Source organism: Belonocnema kinseyi, chromosome 6 (assembly GCF_010883055.1).
Source record: "Belonocnema kinseyi isolate 2016_QV_RU_SX_M_011 chromosome 6, B_treatae_v1, whole genome shotgun sequence".
Classification (NCBI taxonomy): Eukaryota; Metazoa; Arthropoda; class Insecta; order Hymenoptera; family Cynipidae; genus Belonocnema; species Belonocnema kinseyi.
Genome location: NC_046662.1, coordinates 49,242,445 through 49,249,817, shown reverse-complemented (window position 1 = coordinate 49,249,817; position 7,373 = coordinate 49,242,445).

The following is a 7,373-nucleotide window of genomic DNA, read 5'->3' as shown; positions in this document are numbered from 1 at the left end:
ATTTCTTTAAACTATTGACTCAAATGTTCCTTTTTTATTTGACTGAAAATTGATCTGTTTGACTATTTAAACTACCATCAACTCAGGTAACAATGTATTCAAGTCTGCGTAATTATCTATCATATTTGTTCGCACTAAAATTACTAATTTTTATTATAATTATTTAGGTTTAAGAACCTTTGAAAAAGGTACGCATGTGTACTGAAACGTCAGGAAGTTTTGAAAGGAGTTTTTTCTATTAAATAAATATCTGAGTTTCGAAGAACATGTTTTTTTGACTCATATTTATTTTTTCGATTTACGATTGGACCGTAAGACATAAAGAATTTGAAATCTACGATTTGAAATCAATAAGCTTTATATTGTCTTAAATTAATGTTTAGGGACTCATAAAATACCAATAATTTGTTTATCATTCCATTTATTTGTTGCAAACAAATTTGATAAACAAATTAAAAAATAGTCTTATTATTGGTAACAATTTTTTGTTGCTAAAAGTGCTTCACATTAATGTAGGAATGACATTTAATGACAAAAATAATTTAAAAGTTTATAATAGCTATTGTTATAAACAATTCTTGTGGAAAAATTTTTTTAATTTGAGATTTTTCAAATTATTATTTCCTTCAAGCGCCAGGAAGAATTCAGGTATTCCCTAAAACAATAAATATTTATTAATATTTGATAAAATATAACTATTTCAATTTTTGTAAATACATTAGATAAAGAAATTCAAAATTTTGGTTCTTTTGCATAGAATTTTTTGTTTACACTCGAAATATTTTAAGCTGTTGGGCGAATAACTGCTAGTCACAAAAATATTTGAGAAGTTAACAATAACCATTGTTATAAATAATTCTCGTGACAAAATATTCAAATGTGAGGTTTTATCAAAATTTTTATTTTGTTTAATCGCTACAATGGCTACGGTTATTTCTAAAAAAATGTATCTTGATCATATTTAGTGGAATATAACAACTTATACATTTATAAACAATTTACATAAAAAATTTCCCAATGCTGGCAGTTTCACTTGGAATAAGTCGGGTTTTCAATTGTAATAGATTGGAAATAATTCATAACACTGCATGCTAAGATTCACTCATTACAAAATCTTTTGACAATAACCCACCGACTTGGCCATCAAAGAAAATTTAAATTTGATAAAACCTAAAGTTTCAATATTATATCACAAGAATTGTTAATAACAGTGGTTATTGTTAACTTTTCTAATATTTTTGTGACTAGCAGTCATTCGTCCAATAGCTTAAAACATTTTCAGTCCAAATAAAATTTCTATGCGAAAGGGCCAACATTTAAAATTTGTTTATCTAATTTGTTTACAAAAATTTAAATTAGTACATTTTATCAAATATTATTAAATATTTATTATTTTAAGGAACACCTGAAGTCGTTCTGGCCATTGAAGGAAATTATAATTTGACAAATCTCAAATTTTAATATTTTGCCACAAAAATTGTTTATCACAGTGATTATTATAAACTTTTAAATTATTTTTGTTATTAAATGTCATTCCTACAATAATGGGAAGCACGTTTAGCAAAAAAAAATCTCACCGATAATAAGACTTTGTTTATACTTTGACTGGAAAAATCATTAATAACAATGTAGATAAGACAAAAATTCGGAGACTCAAGATCTGTAGAATTTAATGATATTTAATTTAAAACAGAAAAATTCAAAATCGCAAGAACATTGAAGGCTCTGGACATTTTTGAATGGAGAAAGTTCATTTTCTCCAACTGTGCGTCATGAGTACAGTACGTTTGTTTATAGATTTTAATAGCTGTCTGTTTATTTTAGAAATGAGGTTTGAAATAATATAATTAACTATTTAATTCAAAATCTCCTTTAAATTTAAAATTTTCAATAAAATTATTAGGGGCTGAATGCAGTGAGAAAAAAGCTTTCAAGATTAAGCAACAAATAAATTATTGAAGTGTATAAATGTATATATGATGTTTGGTTCAATTTAAATAAATATATACATTATATTGAATAATATTAAATCCATTTTCTCATTTATCATTCGTGTCGTTGATTTTTTATCAAATGATTCCCTCAAACAATTTTATTGCAATTATCACTACTTTTTAAAAATATTTCCTTCAAAACTTGAAACTCTTAAGATTTTAAAGGTACAAAGATACTTTACATTGTAACTTAAGTTGTAGTCTTACATATTTTAATTATTATTATATTTATATTGGTTATAAGTAATATATTTTTTATTAATTCTTCTGATTATGTATATGTTTTAAATATTTTTGTCATTGGGGTCTTAAATATTATTAATTGTTTCATTAGCTACATTAATAATTTCAACAATAAATAATTTTATTTAACCAGAACAAATAATAAAATCAATAATACCAGCAAAGTAAATCATAGAAATATGAAGTTCGAACTGCTTTCATAATGTATCTCAAAATTAAATTTTATTCATATTAAACTACATATTTTAATGACTTTTTCTTTTTTTTAAATTAGTAATAGTTGCTCTTATTTTTTCATACATTTTTGTTTGTTTATTTGCAAACAGCATCAAGTTTTTAATTATTTTTGCTTTTTCTTAATGCAATTCAATGAAAATGACAGACCTACTTTTTGTGGCGCCATCTGTTGGATTAGTTTGACCGACATTTTCCCTCCGGATCGTAAGAAAACTACTACTAAATACACATGCACGGTCAAGGCAAGGGGCTGGTTTCAATATTCGACAATTTGGCTGAAAAATTTCCTCTTTCAATTGAAAATTCAACTGTTTCGTTTAAAATTCACGTATTTAGAAAAAAAAATCTATTTTTTTGTAGAACATGATGTCTTTCTTTGAAAGTTAGTCGCCTTGTTTAAAAAATGTTCTTCTTGGTTAAAATTTTCAAGTATTCCAGTTAAACATGTTTTAATAATTAATAATTAATTTTTCAATGAAGCCGTGTTACCGACTGAGTATTCACACCTGTCGATCTGAGTTGAAATATCTAACAAGTTGCGACTCTTTTACAAAAGGAAAGTGGCGGCGCTAGGGACTTCTTCCAACTCCAAATTTTTTCGTCGCTTCGTCTGCTACAAGGCAGTCACGAAAAACTTAAAAGTACTGCTTTTCCTTACAAAATAATTACTCCAAGGGACCCAACCGATGTCGGCTCATGTATTTTCTTCCTTCTGCCAAAATTTCGATATACTAACTTATTTAGTTTAAGAAAAAAAAAGGAGAACAAAATTAACATTACAAGGTGAAATTTTGATTCCGTTACATACTACCATTTACCCTTAACATTTTATTACATTTGATCGATTTTATTTGGTTCCATTTTTAGTTTGTGTTATCGGTGAAAATCCATTCTGAATCCAAGTTTATCCAAAGATATTATAAACGTAGATGCGGTGCGGGCTTAGTTGCCCGCCATAAATATAGACGGCTCGTCCGGCGAAAAAAGTCACTTCCCCTTTACACACCGCCACCCGTAAGTAGCACCCACGAAGTCCCATCGATATATATTTTGCCAACAACCACTTGGAGCGCCATAAGCAACTCTCAGCAGGCCCTTCGAGGCGCACTAATGGTTACTTAGCTTGTGCAAGAACCATTTGAATTGAAAGTAAATTGCCAATTAAAACATTTTTACATTTATAACCTTGCAAAACATGGTTATCTTAATAAATACCACAAATAAAAGTCGATGAGTAATTTATATTACGGTTTCATATATTTCCCACTAATTCTAAAATTATTGCTTATAATTTTCATTCTATATATTGTCTATATATAGTTCTTTAATATTATTTATTTTTTATTTTTGTGGTCTGCAATTTCTATGGATTTTTTTAGACTATTCGTTTAATCAAGTTCTCGTAGGTATTTTCCAATTTCTTAATTATTATATATTCTAACGTTTTTATAAAAATATAATTATAATGCCAAGTGATAGGTAAATTGTTCTTTCGGTTTTTAGATGTTAAGACGGCAGTTCCAATCCAGATTACGTTTCGCATTGGCAAACAAAATGAGACGAACAGAATTTCACTGGCATATTCATAAAAAATATCATGTTCCAAAAAATATATTTTAAAATAAACTTTAAATTATTATAATTACTACGGCTTACTCGAAATATATATAATTTAAATTATTTTTTTAAGTTTTTCAGAACTTTATAAATACTAGAATATTATGTGCGCGCCCTCACTTTTGTACTCATTTTTTTCATTTACTCAATTTTCTAATAACAATTTATTTGTTAAAATTTTCTGAACTCTTATATTCTTGTTCACATAATACGTAACGTCATTTTAAACCCTTTTACCTTCCCACATCCGAACTGCAGTTACGTAACATTTTTGTTTGTATTAGTTTAAAAAACTTAATAAACGTTTTGTAGAGAGAAATAAATTTTAAGGATGAAGTGCGGTATAGAAATACATTAAACAATATTTTGACGTAACGCAGAAATTCTTTTTTGATATTTTTTTAGTTACACACATTTTCAAATTATTGACAAGGAAAGAAGTATCAGCAATTTTTTTTTAGAATTATATAAATTATATCATTTTCATGAGACAATTAGAAAAGATTTTTCAATATTTCAGATATGTCAAGAAAAGAATGCAGAAGATTTAAAATTATATATTTTACTTTACAGGATTTTACAAATTATTAGAAAAATTTTAGTCTTTTCAAAAGATATTAAGGGCTTCTATAATTTCAGAAGAAATGATAAATATTCCATAAATTTTCGGAAGTTCTTCCAAGGTTTAAGATATTTTAAATCTATGCAAAGCTTCTTGAATTCCTAAAAATCTTTTTATCTTTCTGGAATTTTTCTTGAAATTTTTAAAAGTTATTTCAAATGTAAAACGCTGCCTCAAAACATCGTCAATTTTCCTGAATTGTTAAAAAAAGTGCTAAAATATCTTATAAATTTTTATTGTTTTTTAATCGTTTCAAAACGTCTACATATCTCTTAAATTTACTAAATTTTTTTTTACAATTATATATTATGGCACGATGTTGATTTAAAAAATTTTAAACTCTTTTTTTTTAATTTTATGAAAAAATTTGAAACCCTTTGTAATCTTTCGTAATAACCTCTTAGAACTCATTATTAAAAAATTCTTTGAAATTTTCCCATTAATCTAAACTATATATTTTTCCTTCTTTCGAAGTTCAAAAAATTAAAGTTACCTAAATTTCAATTAAATCCTGGAGAATGGAAATAATTATCTTAAAATCTTCCATATTTTTTTAAAAACAATTTTGAAATCTTTAAAATTATTTTAATTAAAAAAATTTAAATAAAAAAATTATATTATCTGCTAAAAATTTTCCCATAACTGTTTACAAAAATTTAATCTAAAAATATTTCGAAAATATTAAGACACTTCTGTTGTTCTAATTCTTAATATAAGTTTTTTCAATAATTTTATTTTACTTATCTCTTTGAAAATGAAAAAAAAGGATTACCCAGATGTAAAAAAAGAAAACATTTTTTTCTTCTTAAAAAGTCTGGAATTTTAATATATGTAGTAGCAAAATGTTAAGAAAAAATTATTGCACAACATAAAATACTCAATTTAAATAAAAGTTATAATTGAATCTTTATCTAGTTCGAAGTTGTGAAAAATTAGTCATCTAACAATTAATTGATTTTTTCATAAATGATGACATAAAAACATTAAACAATCGTTTTCATTTAAATATAGAAATAATTTATACTCTACATTTTCTTTTAATATCACATTCATTTTTGCAAATTTGTTTTATTGGTAGCTTTTGATACTAATTTCAGAAAAAAGTCAAATGTATTTCCATATGATTTGAAAAATGAAATGCAAATATATATTTCAGTACATCAGAATCATTTGAAAAATTATCTAATTGGAATATTATAATTGCAAATATAAATTAACTTTTAATATTCAAATTATATTCAATATTCCATTATAGAACCTTTAAGTCAATAATTAAATTATGTTACTTCAATTTCAGGAACTGAGTTTTAATGTTTATTTATTTTAATAATCAGAAAACGTTTATTAGCTAATAATCAACTGACCATTTTACAAAAGAAAGGCCATTAAAATATAATTCTCTCATAAAACATTGATATAACTTTAACTTTATATATATTTTTTAATTAGAACTTTTATTTATAAAAATTTTATTTCATCTTAAACTTTTAAACTGATTCCAGAAAATATCACTTTTATTGGAATCAGTTGATAATGAATTAATCAATTCACAAAATAAAAAACATGAAACAGTTATTTTCATCGAAACATTCAAATAATGTTTACATTATGTGTATATTCTCCTTTAAATTTTAAAACAGCATTTCTATACGTCTAATTTATTAATAACCTTTCTCACTAATTAGAACCAATATGTAGAAAGTGTGAAGAAAATTATCAGCTAATAATGAATTAAATGTTTCACAACATAAAAAGCCTTAAATCATTTGTTTCACTGATTTAAAATTTTATTTTTAAAAATTTAATTTTTTAGTGACTTAATATTGATTTGAGGGAAAAAGTAAAAACATTTTTACACATACTTTTGAAAATTAAATGAAAATATTAATCTCAGAACACCAGCATAATTCCGAAAAATTACTCAAATGATATAGAGGTACTTTAAAAATAAATTGATTGATACTGTGCAAATCATATTCAATGTTCCATTATATAACCTACAAGTAAATAATTAATTCATTTGTTACTTATGTTACTTAAACTTCAGGTAATAAATTTTAATCTTTAATCAATTAAATGTTATAAAAAAATATTCAGCTTATATCAATTAGTCATTAAAAAAAAGAAGCATTAAACTATAATTTACACTAAAAACTTAAAATAATTATTAGTTAATACATTTCTTTAAATTTAAACGTTCATTTCTAAAGTTTTTCTTTATTAATAAACTTGTAACCTAATTTCAGAAAATGTGAGTTTCGGTCAAATTAGTTAATAATTAATTAATCATTTCACAACATAAAAAGCATTACACTATTATTTACACGAAAACATTCAAATAATGTTTACATTAGGTTTTCATTAAAATTTGAAACTACATTTCTCTACATTTAGTTTATAAATAAGCTTTATAACTAAGTTGAAAAAATTAAAATATGTGTACATATAATTTAGAAAATTAAATTTAAATACTCATTTCACAATATCGGAAGCACCATAAAAAATATATAATTTTAATACAAGTAGTTGAAAGAAAAAAAAGAAACTTTTATTACGAAAGTAACAGCTAATATTTAATTACATAATCTGAGAGGAAATAATATATTTATATTGCTAAATATTAAAAAATTTAAATCCAATCTTCATGTACTTTGATATTT